General features: G+C 42.2%; 1 long non-coding RNA gene across 1 annotated transcript; it reads right to left on the reverse strand.

Annotated features, from left to right (window-relative positions):
• Window positions 1-3,601: 3,601 nt before the first annotated feature.
• Window positions 3,602-7,696, reverse strand: LOC123283847 (uncharacterized). The gene is made up of 3 exons (XR_006524609.2): window positions 6,884-7,696; window positions 5,084-5,211; window positions 3,602-4,111 (listed from the first exon to the last, which is right to left on the reverse strand). It is a non-coding gene; the product is annotated as an uncharacterized lncRNA (long non-coding RNA).
• Between the last annotated feature and the right edge of the window lie 5,976 nt (window positions 7,697-13,672).

Here is a 13,672-nt window from a genome sequence, read left to right on the forward strand (position 1 = left end):
TTGGAATTCTCAACTTTCTGTCAAATCCTAAGTTAATTGCTTTCTTTTTCAAGGGCAACTTTAATCACAATAGCCAAGTCTAGAGACACTTCTACAGACAATGGAAATCTGTTATTTCTCTGTGTTTAGCTATAAAATGCGTCTCTTTTTTCCCCACTGGCACTTTCCTTGGCTCCAGTATCACGCCTGCCGTTCTGTTCAGGGCTGAGGTAATCGGTCTGCAACCCGGTGTCCCGCTGATTCTGCCAAGTGTTAGTCATGAGTCAGTCAGCTCGCTCGTTTACACTTTTCAACTGCTCCTGCTCACATGGAGTCCCTGCTTGTTTTAGCTTAATGTGCAAAGAGCAGCTGGTGGCCTGGTCATCCGCAGGCAGCTAAAGGCATTGTGGGTAGGGCAGACATGAAGAAGGGAGGAATAAACTGACCTTGACTCTAAGCCTTCTGTCCTCAGTCTTAGAGTTAAAGAAACGAAAGCTCTTTCTCCTAACTGCAACCTTTCCGAAGAACTTACTATATTATACGGATGCTGATAATTAGTAAAATCTGAATACCGAAGTTATTTTTACACGGAGGGAACAATCAGTGTATGTACTTTTCCAGTACGGCCTTTAACCACTCCCCCAAATTCCTTAGCTATTGACTTTTTTCTCTTCCTACTCTAAAATATATATTTTTAAATAGTTACCCTATTCATTTGATAGCAATAACAGAACTACATCAATTGCCTAGCTCAGGGGTCAGTAAACTTCTGTATGCTGAAGGGCCAGATATAGGGCCAGTTAATAAATATTTTAGGCTTTGCAGGCCACACAGATGTCCTATCGTGGAAGGCAGTATGACACCTCTGAGGAAAAACGGTCCTCTGAAGACTGAAGGGAAAGACTGAAGAGAACTAAGATGTGCTAATAAGAGCTAACATTTGTTGAGCATCTACTAAATAAGTTCTGAGCACTTTCTATGGATCCTCACAACAATCCTAAGTGGAAGATACAATTATTCCCATTTTACAGATGCAGAAACTGAGGCACAGAGAAATTAAGTCACTTATCCAAGGTTATACAGTTAGTAAGTGGTAGAGTAGAATTAAGATTAGTTTGGAGAAGTAGGATAGGACCAGAACATGCAGAGATTCATACGCCATGTTGAAATTTTTTATGTTAACGATAAGAGAAAAAGGAAGTCACTGAAGTGTTAATGAAGGAAGAAAGCTCTGTGTGGGGTGTGTGTGTGTGTGTGTGTTAACATGAATATATTTGCATTTCAGAAGAATCACTTGAGCTCTAGCATGAGAACTAGTTGAAAGGATGGGAAGAGTGGGTACTGGGAAACCAATTAGGAAGTGACTGCTGTTGTCTGGGCAAGAGGTGATGGTATCACGCCTAGGGAGTTGGCCTTGGAGAAGGGCAGAGTGGATGAGTTTGAGATGTATTTTGGAGAAGTAAATGAGGAGTGGTGAGGGTACGAAGAGAATGCTGTGTCAAGGATGATCCTTAGGTGTCTGGCTTGTGTAACTGGGTGAACAGTAGACTCATTCTGCGACATAGACAACACTGGAGGAGGAGCAAGCCTGGGCGTGGGAAAGGAGGTCATGAGTTTGAGGAATTCGGAAACATCTCCACTTGGCAATGTCAGGAAGACAGTGAAGACAGTTGTATTTGTGGGTCTGGAGCTCAGATAGGTCCGTACTAGAGAGTTCCATTTGGGAGTCATCTGTGATAAGTAGAAATCAGAGACATGGAAATGGATGAGATTGCAGATGGAAAGCTAGGTGTGAGAAGAGAAGACTGTCTAATACGTAGTTAGGGAGCCCAAGTTTTCCTAGGCCTTGCTTCAGCTCTTTATTCAGCTCCTGAGCAAATTTGCTGATCCATGTCCTCTTCTCTGTAAGAGCAAAACAAGTCCAAATGGAAGTCAGAAGGGGAAACATATCAAGAAAATGACATAATGGACTGAGAGAACCCTTGGGACACCTTCACTTGTTTCCTTTTATCAAGTTTGAAGGGTTCCTTCTAAAAGGAAGTAATTAACCTAATAATTCTATTACGCCTTCATCTCTTTAGTCTGTATCTCTTTAATACCCAAAAAGCATTTTCCCTATAAAATGAAAACTTAGATTAAGCATACCCAGAAATTAACTTGCTAAATAATCCTCCCAAAGGCCTGGAAGAATGACCTCAGTTGCTATAGCAGCTTCTCTTACAGATATGAAAAACAGTCGCGCCTCGCCTAACAGTGGGATACTTTCTGAGAGATGCCTCCTTAGGTGATTTTGTCATCGTGCAAACATCACAGAGTGTGCATACACAAACCTAGTTGGTATAGCCTACGACACACCTAGGTTATATGGTACTAATCTTACGGGACCACCGTCGTACCTGTGGTCTGGCATTGGCTGAAACGTCATTACACAGCACATGACTGTAATGTGAGCACTCAGAGGTGTCGATCAATTATGAGGCAGACAGTGGTAAACTTCAAACAACAAGTTGATTTTGGGTTTGTTAGGACTGCACCCTGGGAGGCACAGATTCAAGGAACACTTGAATTGTGTTCTGGCTGTTGAAGGGAGAAGGAAGATTTATAGTCCTGGCTAACAAAAGCAAAGAAAAAAAAAGGAAAGAATGTCTTTTAACAAATTCCAGGAGCAAGATGATTATCAGTGTGAGGGTTGGTTGAAATAAACCATTAAACTTAGGAATGTGGGAGCTGACCTTGACAGGAATGGGGTCTCTGTCCTGATAATCTTATCTTCCTTGAGAAAACTTGCAGATGCATTTCAGGTATTTAATGAATTCAAGAGTTCCTTGTGAAAGAGGAAGTTTGTTCCTCTCCTTCTCATGTCTGCTTGGCTCCATTTTATTGCTTAACGTGAGAGACTCTATCTTTTTTTTTTTTTTTTTTTTGCTGAGGAAGATTCACCCTGAGCTAACATCTGTGCCAATCTTCTCCCATTTTGTATGTGGGTCGCTGCCTCAGCATGGCTGCTGACAAGTGGCTTAGGTCTATGCCCAGGAACCAAACCCAGGCCGCCAAAGTGGAGTGCACTGAACTCAACCACTAGGTCATGGGCCAGCCCCTCCATCCTTTTTTTTAACTTGTTAAAATGGCCCAAGCCACCACCTTAAATACCATCTTCAGCTAAAGACAAAAGAGGATGTGGGGGGCAGTGGTTTTGGGATTTAAAGAGGAGGAAGGCAATTCACATGGAGATGGAAAAGCAAATGTGGCGTAAACAAATGCTTGCCACGCTTTGCAAAGACAGTGGGACATGGAGGGGACTTTGATTAAATGGGCCTTGCTAGGTTCTTCCCTGTCTATCACCATAGTTATCTATGGTGATAGCTCCTTCCTGAAACAGGCCTTCTCTCTTAAATTCTTTAAGGCAGATAGGGGGAAGGTCAAAGTTTCTTTCAGGGTCTTTTGTTTTTAAAATAATAAAGTTAAAGGGACACATTTTGGGGTGGCAAATTCCGATCCCCCACAATTTCTGTGGCTATTTGCTGGAAAACCCTTGACTCTGGATAGAGTACCATGCTGTCTTGACTGACAACTCGGAAGTCAGTGAGAACAGGATGATAAGTAAGCCTTTGGCCCATATGATTACTAGTAACAGCAATAGAAATAAATAGAGAAAACATTGATTGGGGGCAAAGTGCTCTTTGAAAACATGAGAAAAATGGTCTCTATTCATATTACCACTTGTCGTTTTCATAGTACTTTTTATTTACAAATTCTTCATGGTGAGAACCTCTAGGACATAGACGGCACTGAACATAGTTGCTCTCGATTGATTGACAGGAGTGGAGATGCCGTGAGGTCAAGTACTTGTCAGAAAGTAGCAAATAGAGGCAGACCTAGAAGATGAGAGTTTCTGAAGCACAATCCTGAGATTCAGATATGTTAGCTATCCTGTGCTTCGTTAGAAGTCTAGGTCTCAAGAACGCATCTTCTCAGTGAAAGTTGTCTTTTCGTTTAGCTTTCAGGGCTTTTGATGTCCATTTTAATTTTTTAGTCATTACGACAGAGAGTGTTTCTGGGATCTCAGATCATGAGCCGCAATCTCTTTCAAAGGCTGCTTGACAGGAGATATTTCTTGACGAACAGATATGTCCTAATTCAAACAAAATGTAAATCTCAGGAACTGTTTTCATGCATAGCTTAGTTTACTCACCATGACCTGGAACGGTGCCCATTTGGAGGTGCAATGTGTCAGCATAAAAGGAGAAGTATGATGTAATTTTTCCACTGCACCTGTGACTTGGTTTCCACTACAGATATAAGACTTTTTCACTATGAACTTGAAGGCAAGTCACTTACTTTCCCATGTTTCTCATTCTTCATGATTATCACACCAGACGTTTGAAAATACTAATTAATAATATTTTTTGATGACATTTCAAGTGCCCAATTTTCCCCCCTGATTTTTTTCCAGCTTTATTGAGATATTATTAACATATAACATATGTAAGTTTAAGGTGCACGTTATGATTTGATCCCCATATATACTGTGACATGATTACTACAGTAAGGTTAGTTAAGACCTCCATACCCTCACATAGTTACCATTTTTTTTTTGTGGTCTCTGATTTCTTTTTAAACCAAAGGCATTACTTAATATGTAGGGAACTATATAATTATAATTTAAAATATCTTTTTAACACTTGAATAGTTAAAATATAATTTGATGTGTATCTTTTTAATTAAAGGCATATTTTTTCAGAGAATTAGCAGTGAAAAAATTCAGCTGATCTATTCCCTAATGGACCAGTGCATCTTTTGACATTTGAGAAAGTCTGCAGATTTCCTCAAAGAGAAAGCTTTTGTATTCAGGGGAGGGAAGTTCCTCTCAGTGCTATTCTGCTACCTCCTAAAGTCATGAGCCTCAAAGTTTAGAGTTTCCAATTAGTGCCTACGGTGGCTTGGGAAGGGCAGCAGAACATGCCACCCCAAAATATGACTGTAGGGGTTCAAGACATGCCACCCCAAAATATGCCGTCTTGGTTATATTGATTATTTTGAGCTGTGGGCACTTGACAAACAGCAGATGCAGAGAGAGGCTTTCTCTGAACTCCCGTTATCTTACCTGAAGACATATCCTCCAGGGTCTGGCCTGGTGGTGTAGTGGTTAAGTTCATGTGCTCTGCTTCAGTGGCCCAGGGTTCGTGGGTTCAGATCTTGGGTGTAGACCTACACACTGCTCATCAAGCCATGCTGTGGTGGCATCCCATGTACAAGAAACAGAGGAAGATTGGCACAGCTGTAAGCTCAGGGCCAATATTCATCACCAAAAAAAAAAAATTAACCTTTAAAAAAATCTAAACAGACAGATCCTCCAAAAGGAACTCCGTTGTCAGGCACTCCTGTCAGAGGGACTTTCATCAGCCAGGGAGGACTGACTCATCACAACAGAGGAGACAGGAAGGCCATACCACACCCTGACAAACTTTGTCACAAACTATCATACCTCCCATCGATTCTGCTAAGGGCCTATTCAGCTTTCTTAAAAATCGTTAACTCTCCCCTGAAAGGTCTACAATCCCCTCTCCTTTCCCTATTAAGATGGTGTTTAGGTTTTAATTCTAAAGCCATCTCATTAAGTTACTCACTTTTTCCTGGATATCTCCTGTGCATACATGAGATAGTCGTGTTAATAACCCTCTGGTCATTTTCTCTTATTGATTTGTCTTTTATTACAGGAATCACAGCTAAGAACTCAGAAGAGTTGAGGGAAAATTAGTTTGCCTCCTCTACACTTGCTATAATGCAGATCCTAGGCCCCACCTCTAGAGAGTTTCATTTAGCAAGTCTGGCTAGGACCCAGGAATATGCATTATTAAAACATCCCAAGAGATACTGATACAGGTGGTCCCTCGACTACCCTTTTCCAAATACAGCCTTTGGTTCTCATGTGGAGGGCCTGCCTCCTCAATTAATCAGTTACCACCTAAGGACGACAAGCGAAAGTTACCCAAAGATGTACGCAAACACTCATGCCTACTTGAGCAAAGATTACACTTATAAAGCCCTAAGCTTGGATGTGAGCAGAATATAGGGCATCTGTTGTATAATCCCCAGCTCCTGAGCCCTGTTGTAACCAAAGGCGGAGCCCTGCCTTTGGGCTGCACGCGGCCTGGTCCATCAGCGTAGCCCTGGAACAAGAGGAGGGTAGAACACTTCATCTGCAGGTGGCTCATTAAGCAAGGACCAAAGGTTCAGTGGAATCAAAAAAAAAAAAAAAAAGATTCTTAAAAGATTCTAAGATTCTTAGAATTCTTAAAAAGATTCTAAAAACTTAATGTTCTCACGGTGACAGCAGACCTCTATCAAGGCCAGGTATTTGAATTCCTGATGCCCACTCCCCAGTGTCCTACAGATTCTCCATCAAATGCCTTTGGGTTCTACAGGGGCCCCCCCGGGCATGAGACGCTAGGGGAGTCCTGAGGCAGCTTGTCTGACAAGGACAGCCCAAATTGTGAGAGTTCTCTGCTGCGGAAGAACCCCAGTCTGAATTTGTGGGCCTGATTTTTGCCCTGGTCGCAAACCACTTCAAGTATTTGAAGATGGTTTTGTTCTCAACCCCGAATCTTCCTTTCCCAAGCCGTACTTTCCAGTTCCTTCAATGATTCTTCCTTTATCATGTCTTCAACCCTTCACATCGGGTTGCTGGATTTTGAATACTTTAATTGATCAACATCTAAGTGTGCCTCATAGAAGGGAAGATAAGGCATCAAGATCAATGAGGTGAAGTCTTAAAAGTAGTTACTGATTTTCTGCAGCCTTCTTAGAGAAAATACAGGAAAAGAGACCAGTTTTGCCTAACTTATGTAATTACCATCATTCATTATTCATCCATTCGTTCAATAATTGTATGTCAAGTACTTACGCTGTGTCAGGCACTAGGCCAGCTGTTGGAGATCACCAAAAAAAAAAAAGACAAAGGGAACTCCACTTGGGAAAGCAGGAAGCAACGATCACAGAGTGAAGAGGGCTAGAATGTGGGTGAGCATAGGAAACTAGTACAAGAAGCCCTCTTAACTCGGGGTATTAGAAGTGTGGGAGTCAGGGAGGTTTCCCAGGAAAGATGACATCTAGAGTATCCTTATCTAAATTGGTTGAGTGCACATTTTGTGCATAGAACTATATAAAGGCTGTTCCGACAGAAGGATGTAAATCACACCCATGCACAAGGCCTTGTGAAATAGAGAGGCCTGAACAGGCCTGAGCCATAATTGTGAAATCATATTTATCATACTTACCATTGGCATAGAGAGCTAGGGAAGGCCTAAGACTCAAAGTTGTTCACCCACAGCATCAAGTGGTAGAGGGCAACATAAAAGATTTATGTCAGGACTCCTTCTGTTGTAAGCAAAAGAAAGCTAACTTGAATTAGTTTAAATTAGAAAGAGGATTGATTGTTTTAGCACCTGGAATTTCAGGGCATGAACTTCAGGCAAGGCTTGATCTAGGCACTCAAGTGATATCCTTAGGACATTGTCTTTCTCATCCAACTCTAGGTTCTACTTTCCTCTTTGGTGGCTTCACTCTCAGGTAGCTATGTGGTGACTTCAAGCTACATGATTCCAGTTTAGCCACCCCAACGGAAAGAGTTAATCATGGTGCTGGGATTGACTCCCCCCTCACACACCTGTATTAGAATCACCTGCTTTAAAACAATGATGATTCCCAGACTCTAGGGCCAAAACTTCAGTTAATAAGTCTGGAAGAGTTCCAAGAATCTGCACTTTATTTTATTTTTGAGAAAGATTAGCCCTGAGCTAACATCCCCTGCCAATCCTCCTCTTTTTGCCAAGGAAGACTGGCCCTGAGCTAATATCCGTGCCCATCTTCCTCTACTTATATGTGGGATGCCTGCCACAGCATGGCTTGACAAGCGGTGCATAGGTCTGCACCTGGGATTCCAACTGGTGAACCCTGGGCCGCCTAAGTGGAACGTGAGAACCTAACCACTGTGCCACTGGGCTGGCCCCAGAATCTGCACTTTAAACAAATTCCCTAAAAGAGATCTTATCATACTAAGGTTTGAGAGCAAAGTTCTAGACAATTGCTCCTAAAGGGCAAGGACTGTGTCTGGCTTATCTTTTCATCTTTTGTAGCACCTGGTGCTCAGTACTCAATAAACCTTGAATTGAGCAGCCCGGCTGACTGTACACCAAAAATGTGAATATATTTTCTCAACCTCTGTGAATTGGACAACTTTTTTGTGTATTTGTTTGTTTTTGCACCACCAATATTTAGTCCTACTGCTAAAAGTACTTCAATTTCCTTGTTTCCCTGGGGGAACTTCTCCCTCCAAGTGTTAAATTATATAGTGCAGATGGAGTTGAATTTACCCCCTGGCTCCAGAAGTGGGAATGTTGTCCAGGCCAGCGTTGGAAGAGGAACAATTCTCCTGGCCACCATGATTTGCTCAGAGGTGTGCACACAATCCAAGCTGGGGTTAGCTGTGTCTTTAGTGTGCCTAAGATCTCTTAGGGGACTTGTTGAAAGCGCAGATTCTGGGAACTCTTCTGGACTTATTAAATGAATTTTGGCCCCAAGGTCTGAGAATCGTCATTGTCTTAAAGCAGGTGATTCTAATACAGGTGATCCCTGAACAATGCTTTGAGAAAGCTGTGTCTAGAAGGTGTTAACACATAATCATACACACGAGAACCCATATTGCAAGGCAGAAGTAGAAATATTGGAGAGTTTCAAATTATGTGCTCCAAGACTTTAGAGCAAGCGGGGCTTAGTCTCGGATGTGAGAGATTAACGAAGATTTGGTGGCCAGAGAGAGAGGTATTCAGGCTTTTCATGGGCAGAAGCAAGAGCCACGCGTTCCAAGTGAGGGAACTGAGCCAGAGCACAGACCTCCAGGCCGCCCAGGAATGCTTTTGAGAATAGTCTGAATAGGATAAGAATTGCGTTCTTGCCAATAAGGCTAGAAAAGTAACTTAACCTAATGCACTGAATTGCACACTTAAAAACGGTTAAATGGTAATTTTACTATATTTTGCCACAACTCTAAACAAAGTAAGTTAGACCAGTCGGTGGAGGGATTCTACCAATATTGTAGAACTCTGGTTTGCGTGTGGAAGCTTTGAGAGTTGGAATCCTCTCAACACTTAAAACACAGCCAACAACTTGGGACATAGTCTTTCTCAACAGGAATGATATGCAAATATTTGCTCGCTGCTTTGGCACAGTCATCAGAAAGGACCTGGGGCACCGGCCTGGGCCGGGGGTTTGGGAGGCCCCCTGCTGTGCCAGCTGTAACCCTTCTTGCAGGGGCCTGGGGGTGGGGGGGCTAGCCAGGGCAGTGGAAAGCACATGGGGGCTCAGAGGAGCAGCTAATTGACCAAATGACGTGGAAGAGTTGGCAATATTTTCAGCACTGTTATGACTCTATCAGTGTAAACTGGCTGAAAGACAACATTCATGGCTGTTTCGGGGCTTGTGTTCCATACAGGATGATTCAGTTGTAGAAAAGCTATAAAGAAGCCTGGGTCTGTCTTTGTATCATATCTTACAGAAATTTCTCTCCTAAAGTTTCACCTTTCCTCTTCTCCAGCCTTTCTACTTGCAAACCACCCACACACACACGCCCCTAGGCACCCAGTTTCCAGGAGTGCACCCTGCTTTCCTCAACACCATAACCTGAATATGTTTCAGGTTGTTCCCTATCTTCCCAAACCAATCCTTCAGCGTCTCCCTTACACACCTACCCAAGATTTTCCCTCACGTCAGCCTGCCTGACAACTCACCAAGAAATGGACCTGATAGGTTAAGATGAGGATTTGCACTTTTAGTGAAGGCGTACGGAGGCATCTGTTGTCCAGAGCGGTAAACATACCCCTGTTGCTGTATTTCCAGGAGAACGATTGATGGGAGAGGAGCTATTTTTGAGAACAGAATCATATCTGACACCACTCATCTCTCAAATCACAGCATGAGGATTTCCACTCACAGATGACATTTGGTACAGCCCCTCCTCAAATATCTTGGCCCAAAAGAGGCAGGATGACTAAGTAAAATAACATTCACCAAGAATCCCAAAACACCAGTGATTGCAACCTCATTTCACTAACATGATCAGCATGCGCTCTGTCTCTAACCTTTTGACTTTTGCACAATCTTTCTTAGAGAGGCAGTGAAACAATGGAATTAAAAAGGTGGAGTAACTAAATGCAATGAGTGTCTTGAATTGGACCCTGGGACAGAAAAAGGACATTAGTGGAAAAATTGGTAAAATCCAAAAGCAGGTTATGCACCAGGTAGAAGAAATAACTGTGTTTGAAATGGAACATCAGAAATAATTATAACTATAAAGTAAAAGAAATGCAATAATCAAAAAGAAAGAAAAAAGGGAAGAAAGTTTGGAAGAGAATACATCCAAGATGTTCATGGCGCTTATATATTGATAGTAAAGTGAATTTTTCAACTTCTGTATTTTATGTTCTCTAGGGTCAACACGCATTTTTTCATAATTAGGAAAAGAAAAAAATAAAATTACAACCTTTACATGCATGTGTTTATCAAATTTTTTGTACATATGACACACGTTCCTATGTGGGTCTTTAAACTTGGGTAAATGGAATTTCAGACTATGGATCAGAAACTATCTTTAGAAAAAATCCTATATTAAAAAAAATAGGCCTCAAGTCCTTGGCTATTGATGCATAATGGGTTTGGTTTCCTTTTCAAAGTTATTTAGAAAAAATATTTAGCTGTGTACAAGGACTGCTTTCCAAAATACTAGAAGTAATGACCAGCAAGATGCTATTTGAATATTCCTGTGAAGTGTCTGAAACCAAACATTTGATAAGTATTCTTGAAAGAACAACTTCAAGCCTCTGCCATTCTCCCCTGTGGTTTCTTTTCTCATCTCCACTAGAATATCCTTGAGACAGAACAAGGCCCAATCAAATCCAATGTCTTAGCTCCTTCATATTCCCAGACTTCTCCTCCTCCTGCCTTCCCCTGGAATTGAAAGCAGGGCTTGATTCTCTCCAGAAAAAACAGGCAGATCTGGAGAGGATTTCACTTCCCCAGGAGGACGCTAGGAAGGAGGGTCACATTCTCAGAGCCCAGGGGACATAAACTGCCGGGCAGGAGAAGGAGGAAGCTCTCAAGAACAGCAGCATGGCTGCAATAGCCCCACGGAGCAAAGGTGAGAGAGATTAGCAGCCAGAGTGAGTGTAAACCCTGGGAAGAGAGAGGGAGTCTAAAGGGATTTGTAGGAAAGTTCAGCTCCGCCTCCAGCACAGCGCTCTACCCTTATTTCCAAACCTCTAATGGAGCAGTGTTAAGATAGACAGCCTGGGTTTGAAACTTGAGTCCTCCATATACTGGCTGTGTGGCTCTAGGCAAGTCAATGCACCTCTCTTTTCATTGATTTCTTCATCTGCAAAATGACAACATGGTCATGCCTACTTTATGTGGGTTGTTGTATTAGCAGAATTAATTCTCTTCCATAACCTAAACAATGCCTGAATGTGTTGTAAGAGCTGTGTAGCTATGCATGAGTTACCTATTTTTTTTCTGGGCCCTCATAGTCCAACTGATGCTGCTTTGAATGCACCCTAAGAAGACTCTGGCTCAAATGTAATCTTGTAGAATTTGAGATGCTCTTTCAGTTGTCACCATTATCCACCCAGTCACCCAATCACTCCTTTCTCCCAGTCTTAAGCAGTCATCAAGTTCTGTCACTTCATCTTCTTGAATGTGTCTCAAATCCACCCTCTCCTCTCCAATACCTTAGGTGACTCATTGACTCTTGCTTAGATGGCTGCAAGAGCTACCAACTTGTTCTTTCCTTCTTCAGGATCTCCTAGCCTTGATGTCCTTTAAAATGGTGCTAGAGATTCTCTAAAATACAGATCCGTATGCATTACTCCCAGCTTAAACCCCTTTGAGTACAGTCAATAGTCACTCTTTGTTTCCAACTCAACCTCCGATCCTTCAGTCCTGCTATTTCCCGTCTACTTGCATCAACTTTTGCCAGAATGCACCTTGCGCTGGCATGACTCCAGGCCTTTCCAGATGTTCTTTCCTTTCTCTGGATTGATCTTCCTATTATTCCGTAATTAATGAGTTGCTATGTACCTTCAAAACACAAATAAAAAGTGTTCACTTCTGTGAGGTTGTTCACAGCAACCCCAGACAGTTAGTCTTCTCCTGTCTGTTTCCATTTTACTTGGTACAAAAACCCTGCCTTTGCACATAACAGGTTGTGCTGGAATTACGTGTTTATGGTCTTTCTTTCTCAATAGACTATGATCTACTCAATGACAGAGATTGCGTCTAACTCTTTGTTTGCCCAGAACCATGCTCATCTGCAGTGTATCAAAGATGTTTAATGACAGTATGATGAGTGGATGAATTAATAAATGAATGAACCACTATAACACCTCAGGCGACATCTACCTTGGGAAGTAACTAAATACAGTAAAGGAGAGTAAAGGAGAGGCAAATAGCATACAGTCTCCACCACTGTAGCCCCAAGACTTTGGGCAAATGTCTTACTCTCTTTGTGCCTCAGTTTCCTCATCTGCAAAATGGCAACAATAATACCTTTATGGTTGTGTGGAGATTAAATTAATTAATAAATATAAAGTGCATAGAAGAGTGCCTGGCATATACTAATCACTCTATATGTTTTAGTTATTATTGTTGTTCATGGAGAGAAAAATCGCTGTAAACTCCATGAGAGATAAGGACTATGCTTTGACTTACCATTTAATTCCTAACACCTGCTACAGTGCTTCATATAGAATAGGCACTCAGGAAAGATTTTTGAATGAATATCAAAATAGTAAAAAAGAGAACAAAAGAGAAGAGAATGAAAAAAACCCAAACAAGGTGAATGTGGATGCATTTGGCACAAAGGACAAAGATGCTGCTAAGTCCCCTTAGGTCCTCACCACTGGGCTGGATGATGAGGTGGACTTGGAGTTCCCGAATCTTTCATTTCACCCTCCTAGGAACTTTGACTCCACCCACCTCTCTAAAGGGTCACTGTACAGGGGGAGTGATTTAATGATAAGACATTAAGAGCCAGGAAAGCCTGCTTTTTCTTCTGCAGCCCACGAACTCAAGACCTGCTGAAGCCACTTTTTCTGGTCCTCAGCTTGATCTATAAAAACCAAAGTCTACATGTTTGCATGCCGACCTGCAACCAGACTATACGATCATGGCTTCAACAATCATTTGTCATCTGCACTCCAGGAACAGAGTCAAAATGAGCCATGGAAGAGTGATGTCTTAGTCAGTTTATGCTGCTAATGAATTCCCATAGACTGGGTGGTTTATCAACAAAAGAAATTCATTTCTCACAGTTCTGGAGGCTGGAAGTCTGAGATCAGGGTGCCAGCATGGTTGGGTTCTGGTGAAGGCCCTCTTCTAGGTTCTAGACTGCTCACTTCTCACTGTATCCTCACATGGCAGGAGGAGAGCCAGCTCTCTGGCCTCTTCTTAGAAGGGCACTAATCTCATCAAGAGGGCTCCACCCTCATGATCTAATTACCTCCCAAATGCCCCATCTCCAAATACCATCACATTGTGATTAGGGTTTAAATACATGATTTGGGGGGTGAAAGTGGAGGAGGGGGAACACCAACATTCAGTCCATTACAAGTGATCTGCTGCTGTTTGTTTTTTTTTAAAGATTGGC

This window comes from Equus asinus, chromosome 3 (assembly GCF_041296235.1).
Source record: "Equus asinus isolate D_3611 breed Donkey chromosome 3, EquAss-T2T_v2, whole genome shotgun sequence".
Classification (NCBI taxonomy): domain Eukaryota; kingdom Metazoa; phylum Chordata; class Mammalia; order Perissodactyla; family Equidae; genus Equus; species Equus asinus.